The following is a 22,173-nucleotide window of genomic DNA, read 5'->3' as shown; positions in this document are numbered from 1 at the left end:
CGGGGAGACGGCTGCAGGGGCTCCCGCCGGCCCTGCAGCAGCGCCTCGGCTGCGCGAGGCGTTTGGGGTCGGCTGCGGGCCGTCCCGCCAGGGCCCTCTGACGTGCTGCGTATGCACAGGTGGCTGCGCGGTGCCCGTCAGTGCGCCGCCCGACAGTGCGCCGCCCGTGGCGGGGTCTGTGTTCGGGGACGGGTGTGTTTGTGGCTGCAGTTGCCGCAGTTCGTCCCGGCCCTCCAGACTTCCCCAGCCCCACTCTCGGACTCGTGGTCCTGGCACGCCCGCTGCTTCTGCCCAGGATGCTTCCTCTGGGCTCCGCCCCCAGCACGTCCACGTCACGCCTGCTGCCTTAGTCCTGCAGAAATCCTGCGCTTTGGATTTGTGCCACCTTCTGTAAGTTGAAAGCTTCTGGACCAAGTGCGGCAGTGAGATGGAGTCAGAAGAGGAGGTGAGCAAAGTGATTTCTGTCCTGTACCTCTTTTTTTTTTCCTACCTTTTCAAGCTATTATTTCAAGATGCCTTTCTGAAGGCAAGGGTTAAAATTCACTCCCTTACCTTTGCTGATATTCTTCATTTCTAATAAATTGGGAACTACAAATACTCTACTTTTAAAAATGGTTGTATATGTTTACTCATTTGTTTTGGAATAAATTTGATGAAGATGAGTTTATGGGAAAGCAAAGTGTGACCAGGGGTTAGGAATTTAAATGGAAAATTGAATCTTCATGAAGCTTTCCACATTTCATTAGATGTTAAATTCTACAGTGAAGTTTCATATGATTATTAACTATAAGTTTATTCCTAAATATCGTGGTTAAACTGTTATTAAAATAATATATCATAAAGCCATTAATATTTTTACATAATACAGTTGTTTGATTATTGAACTTTTCTCGTCAGATATTAGTCAGCAACCTCAGTTTTTTCTTTTAGTGATTTTGTAACAAGAATAAAAATATATTTTAAATCTGTGTGACACAGTTTTATTAAAATGACTTGAGAGTGTATGAGCATTTTTCAGTTTATTTTCTTCTTTCACATTATATTTTTAATTTTGTGTCCTTCTACATTGTATTCTAAAATTTGGAACCGATTGATATGTGCTTTTCACTTCACTATCATGAGGGATGTTTTTTCAGATGAAACTGAAAAATTTAGTAATTCATCTTTTGTCAGTATTAAAAGCAGACCAGCTAGGCTCCTTTGTGCCACACTAAAAATAATACCAGAACATAAGAAAGGTTTCTGTATTACTTTATGTGCTCTGTGATAGTGTCTTTTCTGTGAACACTCTCAAATCCAATGAGACCCTGACATTGAAAATTTACTTGTACATACACAGGGGTTATATTATGCTTCCTTGACCCTTGTAATGAGTATGGATGCTGACAGGAATCTTTGCGTTGTTCTCCCTAAGATATTGCCATCAGAGAGTTATCAAAAGTGGTTCACCAAGCCCAAAGGAGGGTGCTGAGGGGAGTTGATGACCTGGAATTTTTCATAAGGGATGAAGCCATAGATAAACCCACGTATGCAACAAAGTTAAACTCCCCACCGGGATTTGCTTCTGTAAGTGTATCATCAAGAAGAGAGAGTAGGATGAATCATGCAAAATGGTAGATTTCATAGCAATTGTACTTGTGAGCTGTGTATTTTATTCTTGTGTTGGAAAAGAGGTTTTGTTGTTGTTGGTTTTGAATGGGGTATTTTTCAAAATTGAAGTATAGTTGATTTACAGTGTTGTGTTAGTTGAACAAGGTATTTTTCATGTGGGGAGTCAAGTGAATTTAAGAAACCCCAGAATGCAGGATTGACTCTGGGAATGCTGGGCTTCATGTGAGAGCAAGATCTGCTTCTGTGGAAAATTGCAGGTTGACTCACTGACCTGTCCGATGTAGAAGAGCTGTAGACTGATTAATTAAAAAGAAGCACTAAAATTGTTTAACTAGGTATTTGTTCTAAAAACCTCCAAACTCCAAATGGAATGGTATGGCGGATTAGCTGTACTTTTGCATCTATTACTTCACGGTTAAGATGATACTTTGTACTTAGAGATGTGAAGTAGAATATAAATGATAATATAACTTAATATTTCTGGTAAAGTGCCTGTTATTTCTTTACATAAATTAACATTCACCCAGTGCAAAGGACCTGTTTTCTCTAATAACTCAGTCTCTTCTGGGCCAGTGTTTTTAAAACTGTTGCTCTTACTGACATGGACTGAAGCTTGACATAGTTTGATTTCTCTTGCTTTAGTGGCCAATAAGACATGGCATAATTGAAGACTGGGATCTAAAGGAGAGGTTCATGGAACAAGTTATTTTTAATTTTCCCTGAGCTGAACCTGAGGGCCATCAGTTTTTGATGGTGAGTAACTGGGACTGAGAGAATAGCCCTGTGGATTCTTGGTTGCTTAGATTTTAAACCCAGGATATTCTTCCCTGGGGAGTTTTTAATTCCCACTAAAGCTCTTTGTATGAGTTGGAGTGCTTTTGGGGCAAATAACAGAAGGCTCAACCAAAATGTCCAAAACCAAAGAGGGCTTATTATCCCACAAAACAGGATGCCAGTGTCAGGCCACTCAGGACTGGTTACTTGAGCAGCTCAGAGATGGAGGTGAGAACCCAGCCTAATTCACCTGTTTGGCCTCTTGTGCTGGTTCCCCTCAGGCCCCAGGGTGGCTGACCAAGTTCCTGTGCTGACTCTTGGTGTATTTACTTTCAGAGTTTTAGAATTAAGACTCTCTTCCTCAGAAACCTTCCTAGCAGATTTGCCCTGTCTGTCCATGCCCAGTGTGGGCCCAAGAGGGGAACAAAATTACTTTGGTACATTTTGATGAGTCAAGATTCTCTCCTGTTGCTGGTGAGGGGACCACATCTCATCACCTGGCCCCAAGAGGTAAGTACCTAAACCGGCCTCCAGCAGCAAGGAATGAGGAGGGAGGAATTGGTTTGGGTAGGAAACCACCTGTGTAGTTAGGTGTCCTCCTGAAATAACTGGATGGCTCTGACCTTTGCTTCTTACAGCAGAGGGAGCTGAGTCAAGGTGCTGTTTTGCCAAGGTTAAATCTCACTCTAACACTGAGCTGAGTTATGGGCCCTGATATTGTGGATGTAATTGATCTTGTTCAGATGAAATAAAACAATACAGAGAAATGAAGAGAAGTGTCTCTTGGTTGTGGAGCCTGTTTTCATTGTTTTATGTTCTTTTTAAATTAAAATTAATTACATGTATAAAACACTTACTTTAAGGAGAGTAATTGCATGTAACATAAGCTGCACATTAAAACCTACATAATTTAGCTTTGCATTTTTTCCATGCTAGTGCATTGTAAAATGGCCCCTGATCCAATTATAAAACCCTTTCTAATGTTAAATATGGAATATTCTTTAGAATTATCTGGCTTAAAATATGTTAAGTACAAGGCTGTTATGGTAGTTAGTGGAATCTATATATTTTGTGTCTATTAAATCAAGTCCTTGAAAGTGCTCTAAGCTTTTTCCTGGCTGTATCTTCACAACTAGGAATTGTCACGTCCAAGTACTGTGTTTTACAGGCCACTGTGTATTTTCTCTCCTGTGTATCTATGATGGTTTATGTAAAATACATGGAGCCAGGAAACTGACAGTATGTCTGAGTGGCTTTGTCTTTACAGCCAAAACAAATTACAGACTCCCACCTGCCATGCTTGGCATGTTCCCTTCTCTCGTACGTCACATAACTACCTGTTGATAGGATTTCAGGCATGGGCCTGGGGCCCAGCTTCCTCTCCCTGCCTGCCCCATCCCGCTCTGCTCAGAGGGAGTCTGAGTCTTAGGCCCGTGGAGCAAATGCAATCACCAGGACACAGCCCACAGGAAATTTTTCCTACCAGGAATTTTTCTGCTCTAGCTGGCATATACACCGCAGTACAATAAAACCAATTGCTGGGAACGAACTGGAGGTGTTTGGTATGAATATGGAAAAGCTTAAGTCCTTTGTCAAAAATGAGTATCTGAAGTGAATGTTCAAAAATAATTGTTTATTACATTAAACATAAGAAAATATTGTGTTACATTTATTGTACTTTGAAGTTAGCAGGTGTGTTTGCTGCATGATGTGACAGAGGAAGTTATGAGAAGGGTGGTTTTATCTCAGGCTTATGTCCTTCCTCATCAGTTAATGGGATAATTGAAGGGGAGTGAAGCAGGTACAGGGATTTGTGGCCATGTCCAGAAATTCATTGAAGACATTTACTGAACCACTACATCAGCTAATGGCTTCTTGGTGTAAAAGAGTCTAAAAGTTTTAAATTAAAGTTCCCTCAGTAGCCTATGAAATTGTCCCTTCTGACTGCCATGACAGACATCTGCACATCCATGGTGGGAATGAGCTCAGTAGGGCTCATGTTTTTCAAGAAGTTTCAGAGACTCAACTCATGTTGGTCACGTGGACTAAACAGATAGCAAATGGGAACCACACTCTTTTCTCTAATACTGAATTGCCCAGAGTTCAAGACAGAATCATATATTCTAAAGAACTGCAGTGCTCTTGAAGGGAAATTGAATTGTAACTGTAGAGGAGATTTGCAAACCTTTTTGAATATGAATCAGGGGAGAAAGAGCAAGCAGCAGTACTGCCCAAGGATGCTGGGAACCAGGAGCTCTGCCATCCACCTGAGAGCAGGAAAGATGTGTGTCCCAGTTCAGGGATGGAGGATCACCCTTCCTTCATCCTTTTGTTCCAATCAAGTCCTCAGTAGCCTGTGTGATGCCCACCCACATTGGCAAGGGCAGGTCTCCTTACTCAGTCTGCTGCATGCTAAGCTCTTCCAGAGACACCCTCTCAGACACACCCCAGAAATAATGGTTTACCAGCTCTCGGGGTACCCTTTCGCCCAGTCAAGCTGACACATAATATTAACCATGACATGTGGCTTGTCCTGGCTTACCGCAGTAACTCCCTTCCTGGTTCATGAGGGTGGCTCAGACCTGCTCTGTCCTCTACACTAGCACTGGCTGGTGTGGAGCTGGACATCCTTGGCGCTGCTGAGTCTGTTACTGCTGGCCTGTGTTCTTCCCATTTTCAGTATATTGTCATCTCCACTCCTACTTGCTATTCATTGAGGATTTATGTTTTTAAAAATGTTTCTTTACTGCAGTTATGGAGAGGTTTGGGACTGGAGCAATATTAGTTGCATGTGTTCAGCTTGCTTTCTTTATCCAGAAATATGGATTGATGTTTATAGTACTGACTAATTATTCATTTTTGAATTAATACTTGATGATATTTTACCATTATTATGAATAAAATGCTTATGTAACTTGCATTCATGTGACGTTTTAATCATAAACTTCAGTATTTAAAAAATAAGAAAAACTTGATATCTCCAATTTAGATCTCGTTATATATAAATAATGGTTTTTGGAAGGTTTTATTTAAATTAGTCCTCTAAAGGAACAATTACTGGTGGTAAACATAGGAGAAAAGGAGGATTGAGGAAAACATAGATTTATGATTATGGTTCTGAGAACCCAGAAGAATGTGTCTTTAATAGTGCTGAATTTGATTCAGGAACCAGGAGAACCTAATTTTATTGTAAACATTCTCTTAATGGAAGTGTATAGATTTTAATGTTAGTTATTCACAGATGGTGAATTGTTTGGCAGCAAGTACTAAAGTGTAAAAATCAGTGATTTAAGCAAGTTAAAGGTTTTATTTTTCTTAAAGTCATTTGTAGCAGGGAGGGCAGTGCTGGTATGTCAGGTTTCTGGTGTCATTAGGGATCTGTGTGCTCTAGTATATTTAGCATATGGCTTCCATTCTAAGATTGCCTTAGATCACAAGTTAGCTGCTGCAGCTCCAGTCATCACCTCCATATTCCAGGAAAGAAGGGGTTAAGAGCAGAAGTGGGCCTATTACATGAGTCTACCTTCAACCTTGTAAGGAGCTTTCCCAGAAGACACATCAAGTAACTTTTGCTTCTTATTGGCCAGAACTTACTTAGTCATCCCTGTACACCAGGAAGTCTGGGAAATGCTGTTTTCTGGGCCTGTGATTGATCAGTGGTCTGTCATTAAGGCAGAAGGCAGAATAGATACTGGGTAGGGAAATTGCAGTGCCTGCCATAATGATGTGACTACAGGTATGAAGACAGTGGCAGATCAAGAATTCAGCTGTCTTCACAACTGTGGTTGGATATGGAATGTGTTTTCCACGTTACAGAGCCATCAGGCAAGGGAAAAGCCACACCAGGATGTGCTGTGGCTTCTGCCCTGTGGTGAAGTCTTTCTTCTTTTAGCTTCTCCACCTGTGGAGAAATAAACCAGGAAGTTGTATTGGGAGTTTCTGTGGCCTTCGCACACAGGCTGTAACTCAGGGTTTCACAACTCTTGTAATGATTTTTTTTTTCTTATTATAGAACTATAAGTGCGATTTAGAAAGTTTGGAAGATGATTGTGGGGCTGTTCACACTCCTATCCCATTATCATAAATATTAACCTTTAGTATAGCTATACTTAATCTTTTCACTCATGTTTTTATATGATTTTGCATTCAATATTGTGTCCTCCATCCCTCTCCCCCATTTTCTTGCACGGTTTTCATAATCCTCACTTTAATGGTCATGCAATCATGTATCCAGTGGTTGTTTCCTGTCTGTTTAGCAGCCCCACTATTTTTAGATGTTTACTTTTGTTTCCAGTTTCTTGGTTTTGTAAGACATAACATAAAGTAATTTTGCATATTTTTTCTATATTTAGAGCATTTTTATATTAAGAATATAAAAATTATATATATATATAAATTGGAGGTCCAGATGTGTTAATAATTTTGAATCTCTGGTATACAATTTCACACTGAAATCTTCAATGTACAAGAAGCCACATTATTTGAACTCTTAGGACTGATTAATATCATTTTTGATTATTTGACTTTTTAATTTACAGTTTGAATACCTTTGATCTTAAACAGTTTTTCATGTATTTATTAGTTGTATTTTCTCCTTTGTGAATTGCCTATTCATGTCCTTGGTTTTGTACATATCAGTGTTTTATTGCTTTTATTGTTGCTATGATTTCTTTGAACTTTATTCTACTTAAATTTTTCTTTTGTGATAAAATGCACATACCATAAAATTTATCATTTTAAACATTTCTGAATGTACAGTTTGGTGAGTTGCGTACATTGATATTGTTGTGCAACCATCACCACCATCCATCTCAGGAACTTCTTCATCTTCCAAACTGAAACTCTGTCCACATTAAAGAATAACTCTCTTTTCCCCTCTCCCAGCCCTAGCCCCCACCATCCCCCCTCTGTCCTTATGACTGTAACTATTCTGGGTCCTCATATAAGTGGAAACATCCAGTATTAGCCCTTTCATGACTGGCTTATTTCACTTGGTATAAGGTCTTCAGGGTTCAGCAACATTGTAGCATGTGTCAGAATTTCCTTCCTTTTTTAGGGCTGAATAATATTCTGTTGTATGTATGGCCACAATCTGTTTATGGTGTGAACTCTTTCATATAACAGATACGAATTTTTTGTCATAAGCAGATACTTTTTCTCACTTGATTTTTTGTAGGTTATGTTTTTGAACATCTATAATTGTAAATTTTTATGTAAGTAAACCTACTTTCCTTTGATGTTTATATATATTTTTCATTCATCTGGGATTTATTTGGAACATCACTTGACACTGAAATTAAACCCAGGAAGAATCCAGAGCCAGGGTTCATCTACTTCTTGTTGGAATGCCTTCTATAGGCTCACAATTTTTTTTTAAACCAGGCAGGAAGGAAACATTGCATGACTATGCTCTCACTTTGCATACCTTTCTAGCCTTCCTCTCTTCATCCTATTCCCCCCTCTAATCAGTTTAAATGTTATGTTTATAAAATTAACTTATTAAGGTGCTTGGATTCCTCTTCAAGGTAAGAGAAGACTCTAGGTCTCTGGAGTTAATACATTCAATTTCTTCTGTCCTGAGATATATTCTTGATATTACAGTTGATTGTTGATATATTCAGCACTTGCTAAAGGCCCAGCCCTCTCCCCACCAAGCATTTGCATGAATTAACTCACTTATTTAATCCCACAGACAATTGTGGGGTAGGTAGTTATTAGGCCTGTTTTTCAGGTTGATAGGAGGTGCCATAAGGAGATATATTGTAACCTAAATATTGGAATCCACAGCTATTCTTCATGTGCTTTAAATGAAAGAAAACTAAAAAAAAAAATCTGATATAGTAATCACTAACACAGTGCTAAATGTGTACTGGGAACATTAAGGTATTAACTAATTTGATCTCAGCCCCTTGAGGTAGGCACATTAAAATAAGTAATGTGTTGTTGAATAACGTTTAGATCACTTACTTACAATCTGCTTTTGATGACTTTATTATTTCTTGTCTATGTCTTAAGATTGCTTTCTCTCTCCCATTCAGGGAGTGTATTGATTCTAATCAGAGTAATTAAAACTTACTTGGGGCATGATGTTTGAGCTTTGTATCAGACAGGAGTATAAACTAAAGCCCCCAGCTAGTTGATAGCCAGATTTGATTATTTGCTTGAAGAGTTAGCATACACACAGCACAGAATTCAAAAGGTGCAGTACGATTTCCAGTGCAAGAGTGTCTCTTTCCCACTTCTGTGTTGCCTTCCAGATCCCCTTCCTGGAGGAAACCAACTTTACTGGTGCTTAACCAGCAATAATTATGTGCAGGCACATGGATTATACATAAACTTGATTCATAAAATGGTAACAAAATTGACATACTATGGTACATTTTGATTTTTACTTTAAAAATTTTAGAAATTATAATTTGAAATATATGAAATTTACCCACTTAACACAGTTTTAAATGTATCATTTGGTAACGTTACCTACATTGATATTGTGATGTAACAGAACTCTAGAACTTTTCCATCTTGCAAGATCAAAACTTTGTGCCCATAAACAGCTCCTCATTTCTCTCCATCATACACCTTGCTTTTTTAAAAAAATGTTGTAGATACAGAAGTATATTTAAGAATGTGTATGTATGGAGAGGCCCCATTTCATGTAGCAAATTTATAGTAGATATTGTTTCATATCTGCAGACACACTGCCCATCCTTTTTAATTGCTGCAAAGTGTTACATTTTATGGATGTGACCTAATCTGTGTAATCAGTTCCTTGTTATGTGCAGTTATGTTGTTTCTGATCTTGGAAGCTGTGACAACTGTGCACCTCTCTGAGGCACCTTGTTTTAGATGTCCCTTGGCTTGACAATGGAATTTGATTTTGTCTCATAGTCTTTGTTCAGAGACTTTCTCTTCAGTAGGTGAGTTTCTCACTGGTACATGCTGATGATTTTAGTGATAATAATGCACTTTCACTGAGTACGTTCCCCATGCCAGGTGCTGCCATGAGCACTTCGTTTAGACTCCTGTGAAGTCAGTGCTAATTATGCATGGAGAGAGGAAATCACTTTCCAAACTTGGTAAAATGTAAGGTGGGGTGTAGCTGGGCTGATTGGAGTTGGAGCTCTCCCGTTGCCCGTGCTGAAATGGCCTGGGCTGTGTGGCAGGTGTGTGTGGTCACAGCTGCTTTTCTGGTGCTGTGCTTTCTGGTTTTAGTGTGTTTTATTTATGTATGGATATTTTAAAACTCAGGCTTGGCTTTCTCTTTGGTTTCTATTGGGTGCATATTCATTCTGATAATTGGTAAAACATATTTTAACATAACTGTACTTTTGTATAAGATATTTACCTGTATTTGTTTAGGGATGATTACTTCCTACTATGCTTAGTGACCACGTTGGTACATGGCCACATTTCTTACCTCCTCCTCCTTTCTTCTATCACCTGCTTTTGATTGTTTATGTTAGTGAAATTACTCTGATATTTATGTTTGTGACTTTATGTTTACTGGTGTCTCTGCTGCTCTACCAAGAAAACAATATCTTTTGATTCCATGACACAAGGGCATCAGTGTCTTTATATTTTCCTCCTTTCCATCTGTGCCTGTCAACTTGATACTACTCCTGTTGTTTTAATTTATAATATTTACATTCTGTTCTATAGCTATAGATTCTCCCAGAAAAGAAAAGCATTTATCCCTACATCTTAAATGGACTACTTACTCACTGTAAGTCTTTGGCTGTACTTTATGCATTCTAATTATTTGGCTAAAGCTTATTGTCTGATGGTTAATTCATGAAGGGTTCATAGAAACCAAATTCTCTCAAGTTGTTGTATGTTTAAAGATATTTTGTTTTTGCAACAGACTTGATTGGCAGTGTGGCCAGATATAGAATTCTGGGGTCATATTTTCCTGCCAGAAAAGTCTGTAAATGTGGCCCTGTGTGTCCCAGTGTCCTGCATGCAGCTGTGCCAATGGCCAAGACAGGCTGCCCTTTTCCTGCTTTAAGAGTATGTTGCTCTGCTCAATAAGCCTAACAAAACACCATAGGCTGAGTGGCTTCAACAACAGACAGTTGTTTTCTCACAGCTCTGGGGGCTTTAGGTCTGAGATCAAGGTGCCATCATGGTTGGTTTATGATCAGATCTCTCTTCCTGGCTTGCAGATGGCCTCCTTCTCACCAGGTCCTTGTGTGGCTCTTCCTCTGTGTGTGAGTGAGAGAGAGCTTCCTGATCCCTCTGCCTTATCCTGCAGAGATGTTAGTGCTGTCCTGTGACCTCACTGATCCTGGATTACAACTCTAGGGGCTTCATCTCCAAACACAGTCACCTGAGGGTTGCAGCTTCAGCATAAGAGTTTTGGGACACACAGCTCAGTATATAACAAAGGGTAATGTGGATTTTTATTTATTTATTTTTTTGCCAAAAGGCCTAGATTTATTTTCCTTTCTTTGTTTTTTTTTTTCTCCTTTTCTCTCTCTTTTTTCCCCTAGCTTAAATATGTGATGTAAATCCATATTTATTAACATGGAAAAATGTTCAACATATTGCTGAATGACAAAAAGCAGTTTTATTTATTTTTATCTTTCTGTAATCCTGTTAATTTCCTCCTATTAGATAATAGTTATTATTTTAAATAGACATTTTAAAAAACTCAGATATCTATGTCATGATATTCATCTGCTTTATTTTTATATTTTTCTGGGTACATGTTTTTTATCTGCCATTTGTTTTTTCCTATTTTCTCTCTCCCTTCTCTTCTTCTTTGAGTGTTTTTATATGGTGTTTGGCTAGTCTCTTTGTGTTCTTTCCTCATCTTTGAGTGAGGGGATCTCTTTCTGAACTGGCTGTGTGTCGGGTTTAGGCTGGGTGGTGGGCAGTGTCTGGGTGAAGCAGCTTCTGTCCCAGGCTTGTCTTTCTCACAGCTGATGGTGGAGGTGTAACTTCTCACCTTGCTGCCTGTGCTCTGAGTGGAGCGACCTGGGGAGCGAGGCTCCTGCAGCTGTGCTGCTCAGACTGCTCTGACACCTAGCAAGGGCTCTCTGCTTTTGCTCTTCTCTGGAGAACTGGATATTGCCTGGTATCTGAAGTCACTGGTGTTCTCTTTCCATGTCCTCACTCATCTGGTCTCAGTGGGGCTGTTATTGCCCTTGGCAGCTCAGTGCACGTCTCTTCTGATTCACGGTGTTTGGGTGTTCTGTTATCCGAGGTGGAGTTTCCTTTTCTGTAGCTTGTTCTTGTTTTGTGGTGGATTAGTAAGAGCAGAAGTGTTTAGAGAGGCTTTACTCTCTCAAAGATTTTAAACCTCACAGCCAAAATATGTTTAATCAATCACTCTGGGTGTACTCTGTCTGTCAAATTAAGGAGTTGTACAGCATCTTAATGAACATGCTTTTAGATTAACATTTTGCTGTTCTGATGTAATTACATGAAATTTGGGTGAACACTAAATATAGTGAATATTTCCTTACAGACAGAACCTCGTCTGAATACACCAGAAAATAAAGAATATCTTGCAGAAATTATGTTCAAATTATTTAATATACCGGGACTCTACATTGCAGTTCAGGTAAGGACAAGTGACTTTCATGATTCCCAAGTGACCTTAGTTGTCTAATGTGGAAGAAATGGTGATTCTAGAGGCCTCTGTAAGATTGTGTGGTGTGGTTTCCTTTCCCATGCACTCAAGTGCACATGAACTCATCCCATTCAGGTCCGAGCTCAAACACTGTACAGAGCAATTTCTGTGATTTATGTTTTTACTGCTGGTGTAGAGTTTGTCCAGCTTTTGTCTGTTTACATTCATTAAAATCTAAGGTATCCTCAGGAAGACAAGTTCAAGATGTAGGTGTGGTTCTTTGGCTTTTTTTACTTCTGATCATAAAAAAGAAAATATACTATAGAATCTGTTAAAACAAAACAAAATGAAACAAAATAAATGTCTTTCAAGGGTTTCCCTTTGTGGATCTGAGCTCCTGTGGTTCCATGAGTTTGCAGAACTTCCCCTGAAGCTGCTTGTTCTTCGTGGGGTGGTTTGTTGTTTTTAGGTGTAATGTATCTGCCTCTATATAAGGGAATTGACTGAAATTTGGGGGAATAAATGATAAAATTGTTTTCCAAAATGCTTCCTGCATATTCTATTCCCTTACTTGTAGGAAAAAAGAGGAGGAGTTGCATAGATGTTTAACTTGGAAGATTCCACATGCTGTGTCCTCTGTGTGGTGATTCTCAGTAGACAGTGATGTCTTAAAGGCTCTGAAAATGCCTACATTAGGAAACTCTGTTTATTCCACCACTTCCAAAGTTAACCAGAAATATTCCCCCACCCCTAAGCTGTTTCTGTTTCATGGAGTAGGAGACACTTCAGGAAACACTCGCCCAGTGGTTCTCAAAGTGTTCCATGCAGCAAAGTCTCCTCAAAAGTGTTTTTTTCAAAATACACATTCTCAGAATTTATATCAGACCACGGGTTTCCAGCCTCAAAATTTTGGATCGGGCAGTCCTCAGGGGAGGGGAGGGTACTGAGCTGTGTGTTGGATGTCTAGCAGCATCCCTGGTCTTGACCCACCAGAGGAAGCACCACCACCAGCCTCCCCTCCCTCAAGTGTGACAGCGAGAAATGGCACCAGGTATTGCCAGGTGCTCCTTGGGGGCAAAATTGCCCCTGGTTGAGAACCACTATCCTGGTTCTCCAGATGAGAATTTCTGGGTGCCAGGCCCAGTATTTTGTCTTTCTAAAGTCCCCACAAGTAGTCTTATTGCAATCCATCTGTGGACCCACACTGGGAACCAGTGGATTAGAAATTAAAACCTCCTGATTCCACAATAAAATTCCTTTGTCTCTGGCTTTTCTTTGCAAAGCTTTGATTTATCTTACTGAGAAGTTTACTCCTCCAGATTAAGTGCACAGAATTTACATGTTAGTTGCCCACTTTGGAATTTGGATTTGGGAGGATGATGGAAGGTAGGGAAGGGAAAGGTCATTCAGACTCAGTAAGAAAGAAAGGGCTTATTGCTCCAACCTGAAGATAGGCTTGTGGAACACTTGAGAAAGTCCCCATGCTGATGGTCTCTCTGGTATTTGTGAAGGCAGTGCTGGCCTTAGCTGTGTAGTGGACATCATGACAAGTTGGTGAACACACATTAACAGGAATCATCATTGACAGCAGGGATGGGATCACTCACACTCTCCCAATGGTCAGCAGGGCACCGAGTTCTGCTCTGTCTGTGGGCCTAACCTGATTTGAGGTGAAGGAAGCAGTGAAAGAAAAAACCCTTCTGTTAATTAAAGCACCACTTTTGAAGACATACCTGTACTTATCAAAGGTAATAAGAGCCTTTAAACACACTTGTGTGAGAAAGTGGAAGATGCCTAGTGTCTGTGGCACTGGCAGTTGGAAATTTGCAGTAGCAGATTTGTGCAGTCTGGTGTCAGCAGTCGTCTGATGTCCCTGGGCTCTGCTTGGCTCCGGTGTCACTTTGCCAGGAGGGTTTTCCTGACTTTCATTCTGAACTGTAATCTGGATATCAGTGGGTGCGGCACATGAACATTTGGAGGATGATTTTGTGTTCTGTGACAATCCTCTGGAGAGGATTTGTTTCTTGCTTTTTAAAAATTTTTTAAGAGCCAAGAAGGAGAGATTGTTCACCTTGACTTGTAGGATGCTCTGCAATGTCACTTTTTGGTTTTAATTTTCAAAATATAACAGAAGTGATTTCTAATTCAGGCTTCAAGAGACTATATATATATATATATATATATATATATATATATATATATATATATATACACATATATATTTGGTACAATGGACTAGTTAAATGAATTATTTAAATTTTTTTTTTTAATAAATTGAAGCTATCTGGAGGGGGTTACATTGGGAATTCAGACCTGCCTTTCCTTCTCCACGTCCCTTCTTGGAGGCAACCCCTGATACTAATGTTTGTTATTTTGTGTATTACAAGTATCTTTTGTGCAAATATAGCTTTGTGTGTTTATGTGCTAAGCTCCTTTTAAAAATGCAATAAATGAATCACTATGCTATACACTGGAAACAGAATTTTGTAAGTCAACTAAGACAAATTTAAAAAATGCAAACTAGTATTTTTTTTAAAAAAACAATTCATTTATTTCATTTAAAAAATAGTCACTGTTTTATTTCAGGACGTTGCAGAGATGATGTACTAATATGCTGGTGCTTTAATACCTCAAAGTTCAGAAATCACTGCAGGGGGAGGCTGATGTGTCTACAGTCAGGAGGAAAAAGCCAAATCTTTCCCCTCTGTCATTGCACCCTGCCAGTGTCCCCTTTGCCTGGGGGTGAGGAGAGGCAGGAGGCCTGCAGAGCATGCTCTGTGCTCGCAGCCCCTTCATCCAGTCTCGGAACACTGCCCCCTCCTGGGTGTGAGGTGTTTAGGTGCCACATGCTGTGTGGCCCTGCCTGGCTCCTCTCTGAGGTCACGTCCTCCGAGGTCAGTGCAGGCCAAGTTCAGGGACTGTGCCTGTGGGTCTGCTTCCTGGCCTACCCTGTGTATCTGAAACAAGTTTCACACTACGTGCAGGCCCACAGAGAAAGTTGTTGTTCAAATTTTTCTCTGTTTCTTAATGCAGTTTTTTCCCCCTATTTATAAAAATTACATTTACTGTACGAAATTTAGGTAAAATGGAGAAATGTAAAGAAGAAAATAGAATGACCCAGAAACCTGCCCAGAGGACTGTGCCACACTTTTTTGGTATAGTCTACTGAGCTCTTTTTCTTAGACAAACAACACACATTTTAAGCAGTTGGGATACCCTCCATCTGATTTCATGTTCTAATTGTACAATGTGCTCCTGAGGTTGTATTTTGCATATTGACATATCCCTGATGTATCTTTATGGTTAAATACTCTGTGGAAATATATTTAGTAACTACCTGACAGCCCATCATGTGGGTGTAGCACAACTCACTTACTTGTTTTCCTACCATTGGCTGTGGTTTTTTTAATATATTTAATCTGTGATGAAGCTGATACTCAACATGGGTTGAATTAATTTTAGAAAATGTTATATGTAATGTATTGAGTATAGAAATTGTGAATAGTTTCTGTTTGTGAGAGCTACTGTTCTTATGATTTTTTTATTTTAATAATGTGTACATATCTTTTATCTTGATCTTAAATATTTTACAATTGGCTTGGGCTCCTGAGAAAGGCTACACACTCTCTCACTTCTAGAAGTTGGGCACCTCAGAAGACATAAGAGGAATTCAGTCACCTGTTCTTGCAACTTCAGTGGTAACTGTGCTTGTACATAGTGGAACTGATCCATCTGTCAGATGGATGAGGATTTGCTCCAGCCTTCTGTCTCCATGACTGTGTGACAAGCAGCCAGTGCCATCAGGGAGCTCAGAGTGCCTCCTCTACCTGGTGCAGGTGGGGACATTGTCCACTCTGCACAGCTACTCCCACCAGCATGAGCTGGACCTTCCCAGCCTGTGGCCTGCATGTTGAGTGGCACCCCAGGGGGCTGGTGAGGACCTGGGACCACACAGCAGCTCCTGGCCCTCTCCTGCTGGTGATGGCTGACAGCCTGGTCACTGGTCCGGGAGGGCAGCTGGGTGAGCGGATCCAAACTCCCCCCAGCATGGATCTCACATAGCATAGGGTTGAGGGGAACCTGCCAGACTGTTCCTTCCTACCAAGTGCAGCTCTTACTAGAGTGAGCAGATCGGTTATTGAGTCTTAAATGCATGCCTAAACCATGCTGTGTACTTGACCCGCTGCCTGTCACTGGGTCTCTTCTGTGCACCCACTCACCGCATATGATGGGTGAAGGTGCCAAGGCTGAAACATATGTGTTAACAGATGTGGCCATGGTTACTTTGCCCACAGATGTGGAACCAGGATCTGAGTCCTGGTTGTCACACTCTAAGTCCTGCATGCTAGCCAGGTGGTTGACTTTTAAATGCAAGCCAATTTGTAGTTGGTTTAAAAATTAATAGTTAAACAGCAAAAAAAAAAAAAATGTGACAATGAATATATATATGTTCATGTATAACTGAAAAATTGTGCTCTACACTGGAATTTGACAAAACATTGTAAAATGCCTATAACTCAATAAAAATGTTTATAAAATTAATAGTTAAAACGTTTTCCTTTTTGTTAGAGGAACAATAAAATGACCCATTGTTCGGACAGACAGCAGCATTTTGGAAATTAACTGCCTTCTGTGGTTTTCTCTTCACATTCCTAATGGAAATGCCACTTTGTTTGCTTACAGAGCATCTCAGGTTCTCCTAATGGAATTGCATGCATGGTCATTTTATTCCCCCTCCCCAAGTCCTGAGCTTTGCACAGAGTGGAGATTCAGTAAATGCTTGCATTGCCAGGGCAGGTGGGGGCAGGAGTCTAACTTACAGTCCAGGGAGGGCTTTCCTCCTGGAGTTACTCACATGGTGTTTTGCCTCTCTGTCTCCCCATGTGGAAGGTTAGGTAATTGGAAGCTGCATCAAACACATCCCTATTGCAGGTAGAGATATGTATTTCATTCAACAGCTGCCAAGTGAGAGGGAGGTGGGATTCCCTCCTGAGCAACCACTGGAGACCACAAAGGCCATTAAGGTAAAAACAGATGGGAAATGGGCCAGTTTGGTGGTGAGAGAGAAATAGTGTTTGCACACTTCCCCTTGTGGCCACCACCCCTGTTCCCACTGTGCCTTCCCTCCACTCCCCATGAATGTGGGTCTCCATCTGTTTAACACTTGAATTAAGGGGCTGAAAACTTAGCCTCTTCTCTGAACATGGATGCTTGTGGAGTTCTCCAGCTGTAAATGAGAGCAGCTTGATAACTGGTATTGAGCATCCTGCCTAGTACGATGTCATTTAATTGGAGCCTGATTAGACAGAACCTTCAATTAGCCAATGTGTCTTGCACCTCTCCCTCCAGGCTTCATTTCCTGAGTAAGGAGCAGACAGCAGCAGCAGTGACTGTGAGGAATCCTGTGCAGTCAGCCAGAATTCAAACTCATTTCCAGCTCTTGCTGTGTGTGGTTCTGTACCCTGAGAATTACCATTCAGAGTGATGCTGTTCTAGGGTGAATCATTGAACAGAGTCCACCTGTGTTTTCTAGACTCCGTTACCATGCTGGAGGAGTTACAGGAAGCTCTAAAGTTAAATCAGTAAGATTCGGAGGAAAATGGTTCATTGGTCCTTATTTAAAATGCCCACTTGACTGATCCATCGGTTTGGTCTTTGTGTCACTCTGTAGGTAGCAGTTGACAGACCCCTTTCAAAGCAATTTTCTCTTCAGGTTGCAAAATCAGGACAAATTACTGTTTTGTTTTTGTTTTGTTTTAGTCAAAATGAAGAGATTCTTAGTAATACAAGGATAATTATTATATAAAGAGCAAAGATTTTGTTTTTGGAGAAAAATTTAAGCATGGAAGTGACATGTGACCTTGAACACACAGTTTCTGAGCTGCAGGGGAATTTAAGGGAGGTTAGCCTCCCCCCTTCCCTCCCACTTTTGCACCCAGTAACAAGCTGGTTGAAGGAAATCTAGTGCCTGGGGGGAGTCCCACATTTTGCATGACACTCTTGGTGGACGGAGAGGTATTTTTAGGACAGGGTGCACAGGTGCGAGTCAGGGCCCGTGTGAGTAGGGTGGCTGGGTGCCCGGGTGTGCCCAGGACTAGAGTTTCCAGGGATGGGTCACTTCACAGCTTGGGTGTGTGGTCCTGGGCAGCCCATGGGAGTCAATCCTTTCCCCCTTGGGGAAGGTTTACAGAAGTAGCATAAGACTTTCTTTTTATGTTAAAATATTTCCTAGAACTTCCCCTAGTCCTTTCCTTGTGTTTCTTCAAGGAAATAAATTTGGATAGTTGACCCAAGTTCCCTCACCTCCCCATTCCTGTTACCAATATGTCTCACAGCCTCTGGCTCCTGACTGTCGGGGTGGCCATGCAGGTGAGAAGCGCCCTGAGTATGCTGAATGTGACAGAGGCTGCTCTCCTAGTCCTCGTGGTGGGCTTTACCTTCTTCACTGGCTCTCTGAGGTCCATCTCTGACCCTGAACCAGGTTTGGCCCATTTGGGCAGTGACAATGTATCACTCAGCCATGAAGGTAGGCAGTGGAAGAGCTCCTTGTGTTCCCTGCAGGTCAGAAACCCCATCACTGCTGTCAGTTAGTTCTTGCCCCAATTCCCTCTGTGGGAGTGGGTCAGAGTTACCCTGTGTCTTGTTGCCCCTGTGGGCAGGAGTGGGCCTGTGGATGCGTGGATTCTGTTGGTGGGGACAGTGGTGGTCCAGGACTTGGGGCTGACACACAGCACACCATCAACACTGTGGAAGCACTTCCTGCCTTCAGTTAAGCCTCTGAGTTGCTGTGAGAAATTGACCTGGTGTCTTAGGACAACTTACTGTTTCTGCCCTCAGCCTGGTAGATTTGAAGTTGTATGGGGTGACCCACTCACTCAGTTATCAGTGAGCACAGGGGTGTGTAGCAAGTCTGGCCCATCAGTCTTACAGTTGTGCAGAGTATACCAAGGATGGTATTAGGTTTCATTTCAGGGATTCTAAGAAATTTTGAACTTAGTATCAAGAAAATGCCTTCAGAGGTCCTCCTGAGCACCAGCTTTGGGACTGACAAAGTGCAGGCATTGAACAAAGCCCACCTGGCCCACAGGAAGCTGACTTTCAGAATCCGGTACCCAGGGGCCAACTGCTGTTCTTGTGAGGTTAGCTCTAAGGACAGATGATCAATCCAGAGACCCCCAGTCAGGCATCACCAGCTGAGGAAACACTTTGCACAGCACAGGCTGGGGCTGGCACTGAGCGGGTTCTCATGCCCCAATGTGTGGCAGCTCCATCCTGTCAAAGTCGGGCTTTCCTTTGGTTCATGGTCCCAGCACCTTATAAAGTGCTCTGCAATTTACTTATTTATCACTGTCACTTGTTACTCTGACTCTCAGCCAGTGTATGGGCCAGTGGGCAGGGGTCTGTGTGTGTTTTATTCACTTGTGCATCCCACGTGCCTAGGCACTCACTAACTCTCTGTCATGGAGCCACTGAGTGTGCTGTGTCAGACCGCAGAGCAGGTTAACCACCTGCCAATCGGATGTGGTGACCACAGGGCCAGATCTGCTGCCTTCAGATCTGGGTTGGGCTGCGAGGCGGGTCTGCTTGTCCCAGTGGGTGGCAGCAAGTGCCTGGGCAGGTGCCACGTGGGGGCATACAAGGAGTAAGAAGAGAGGAGATGGAGACTAGGGACTTGATAGGCACCGTCAGACATCATCTCAGATAGTAGGCAGCAACATGTGACACAGTGAGGCTGGGACTAATAGCAGAGCTGGAAAGAAAGCAGAGTACGTGGCCAGAGCATAGCTGTTAGACATCACTGAGCCCAGTAAGTGTCCCTTGGAGCTGTGGCATTGGGCAGGACTGATGTCGGGGGTTTGTGGTGCTGGAGTTACTGGGTGTTTGCCGGAGGGCAGACTGGGTGGCCGCTAATGCCTGGTGACATCTCTGTGTGTGTGTCTGCAGGAGAAGTACTGTCACATTTGCCCCAATATAGTCAAGAAGTTTGCCAAGTATGACCTGGATCAGCGGAAGTGGATCAAACAGCAAACAGGGAACAATGCCATAAGCCAGAAGAAATTCATTATCGATGTTGGCTAGGAAAGTTTCCCAGGCCCTGAAATTTTCTTTCACCCAGAGGTAAGACGTTTGCTTTCTGAGTGTGCAGAGAATGACGTGTGTGGAGCAATGCTGTCACCTCGTGTGTGCAAGAGTGGCTCCCCGTTGGGCTCCCAAGTGAGGTGGCCACCTTTCAGGGAGGACCTTGGGAGTGTAGGCTGCAGCTTCAGTGGCTGCTCTGGCTCCTGCATGGTCCACGCACTTGACTGGGTGTTTCATCATGCTCCTCTTTGGGTCTGGCTATCTGTTTAACAGTTAATGGTTGGTTAAACCAAGAGTGGTTAGGAAGAAGCTTTAAGAGCAATAGAAGAGAATGGATTTGAAATTCATCTCCTACTGATAAGAAAACTAGTTAATCTCGAGGATTGATTGGAATTTGCCTCTGTATAAGAGTACGATAGCGTACATATTACCTTCCCATCACACATGACGATCCATCCCCAGTCCAACATTTAACCCAGTACAGCTGGTCCTGCTGTGTTCCCTGCTGCAAGTTAGATAAAGCTTCTGTCTGAGGACAGCCTTGGAAAGAAGAATTAAATATATCATCAGTTTAGCAAGTAGTCACAAAGAATTATTATTGCGTTTGTAAAAGCAGTAACTAAGAGGCAGTATTTTAAGGTTTAAGTAAAATGGACTTTATTTGTATTTTGGTATATTTTTCTGCCTCATTCAGTTTACATTTAATAGGTAAATACAAACCACTGCCTGTTCTTCGATGTGTATGACTGTTCAGGGAAATGGCACACAATGTATGTCTGACAGTAACTGATATCACGGCACTCATTCGCTCGTGATAGTCTTCAGTTAAAATAGACATAAACCAGCAAAGTCCAGTGAACAGCTGCAAGACACCTTCTTCTTCCCTCGAGCACATTGACACTTTTCATGATTTTTAAAGCATTTTTAAGAATTTTGTAATTGAATTACTTATACTTTAGCTTATTTCACTTATGGAATTGAATGTAAGATTTTTTAGTTAATAACATGGTTATTACCATATTGATTGTTTCAACTAGAAGCCACCACCATTCCCCATTCCCAGTCTTCTAGCTCAGATTTACAGTGTGAGTCACTGACTAGGTTTTTTCTTATATCCTGGCTAAATTTTTCATGACATTAGTGTCTATACATCACATGCTCATTATCTACAATATTTTTCATTACATGCCACATACACTGAGCACTTCTTTTTACAATCTCATATAAAGTTTGTGTCACTGTGTATTCTAACGCAGGGCTGGTCTTTCTTTGTTACTGTTTGATTTCTTTTCCCTCTCTAAACCCACACATTTCATCTCTTGAAGGGACATGTCACCATCACTCCATGCACAGAGTCACTTGGATTAATTTGACACATTCATTCCAATGTGATGGTTTAAAAGGCATAGTGAATTCTGTATTTGTTAAAGTTACATTTTAAAAAAGTTGTTGAGAGAAATGTGTATTATTTCTTTTATATCTGTACAAAATTCTGTTCACCAACCTGGATTTTATGCAATCCATCTCAGATGTTGTTGACAAAGTAGCACAGAACTGTCCCATTGATGTCCACCATCTGCTATATAAGGTATAAGCTGCTTGGGTAACATGCTTGGATTTCATTCTGAAATTAAAGGCCCAGCATTCTGAGAATAATAGACCCTTACCATCAGTCTGCAGAGAGTCCTATTTGACTTCTGTTTTATAGGATTTTTTAAGGGCCTGATTCCCGGTAAAATAATTTTCTTGGAGTGAGGGTGACTTAAATGCTTGGCAATATAACTCAGTTAGCCAGAAGCATTTGATTTAAATATTCTAGTATCTCTTATTCTTATCTGCCCAGCTGTATTTTTAAATTGGACAATTTTAACCCTCCATGTTGACTGAAAGATCAACGGGGTCCTTCCCCTCTTGCTTTTTGTGAGTTTGCTGGTCTTGCTTCATGAGTATTTAGATTAGTGCCAGATGTGTTGTTGTCAGAGAGAAGGAGGAATCTGAAATGAACAATCAGAAAATGCTCATGTAATGTTTCTCCAAAATTCTTTGAATGCAGGGAATTTTGAAACTTGAAAGGAGAAAAAGGCAGTTCATGTAACTGTAGGATGAAGGAAGTGTTGCTGAAAGCCAGAGGGGAG

At 41.3% G+C, this 22,173-nt stretch overlaps 1 long non-coding RNA gene across 1 annotated transcript; it reads left to right on the top strand.

The window, feature by feature from the left end:
- Positions 1 to 1,544: 1,544 nt before the first annotated feature.
- LOC141574791 (uncharacterized) lies at positions 1,545 to 16,399 on the top strand. Its single transcript, XR_012501939.1, has 4 exons — positions 1,545 to 2,364; positions 2,751 to 2,895; positions 11,855 to 11,950; positions 15,575 to 16,399. It is a non-coding gene; the product is annotated as an uncharacterized LOC141574791 (long non-coding RNA).
- Positions 16,400 to 22,173: the final 5,774 nt, after the last annotated feature.

Source organism: Camelus bactrianus, chromosome 23 (genome assembly GCF_048773025.1).
Source record: "Camelus bactrianus isolate YW-2024 breed Bactrian camel chromosome 23, ASM4877302v1, whole genome shotgun sequence".
Lineage (NCBI taxonomy): Eukaryota > Metazoa > Chordata > Mammalia > Artiodactyla > Camelidae > Camelus > Camelus bactrianus.
Note: the sequence above shows the minus strand (reverse complement) of the source record. Positions and strands in the feature narration are given on the sequence as shown.